At 62.1% G+C, this 486-nt stretch overlaps 1 long non-coding RNA gene across 1 annotated transcript in view; it reads left to right on the top strand.

Annotated features, from left to right (window-relative positions):
* LOC125488183 overlaps positions 1-486 on the top strand; it is a 2,455-nt gene that overhangs the window by 944 nt on the left and 1,025 nt on the right. The window contains exon 3 of the long non-coding RNA XR_007266250.1: positions 288-436. This is a non-coding gene — a long non-coding RNA (uncharacterized LOC125488183). The remainder of the gene's footprint in view (positions 1-287; positions 437-486) is intronic.

The raw sequence follows: 486 nt of genomic DNA on the forward strand, positions 1-486 counted from the left end.
CACCTCCTCACGCCCCGCTACCCCCTCCCATTACCTCCTCCCTCTCTCCCCTCAGCATCCCCTCCTCACTACCTCCCTCCACCATTCTACCCCCCCACCCCTCCCAATCCCCTTCCTCTCTACTCACTCGCCCCTCACTCTCGCTGCCCCCAGCTCCCGCTACACCCACCCCTTCCACTCCCCATGACGGTTCTCTCTCACATGCTCTGATCGGACCGTTCCGTCTCATGCCTCTCTCTCTCTATATCTCCCACCCGACCCCACACCCCCTGCCGCCTTTACCCCAGATGGGAGCTGGGACGTGAGAAATAGCCGCAGGCTGGCACTGGGAGGGCCCGGTCACCCTGTGCTCTGTTCTCTGGAGGTCCATAGCACTGTCTGGTGCGGGGTCAGGAGCCGAGTCTGTGTCATCGACCCCCAGGAGGCACACATACAGGTAAGGGGAGCTTTACCCTGTATCTAACCCCCTGTCCCTGGGAGTGTTTG

The sequence above is a fragment of the Rhincodon typus genome, unplaced genomic scaffold (assembly GCF_021869965.1).
Source record: "Rhincodon typus isolate 14 unplaced genomic scaffold, sRhiTyp1.1 hic_rhity00000054, whole genome shotgun sequence".
NCBI classification, from domain to species: domain Eukaryota; kingdom Metazoa; phylum Chordata; class Chondrichthyes; order Orectolobiformes; family Rhincodontidae; genus Rhincodon; species Rhincodon typus.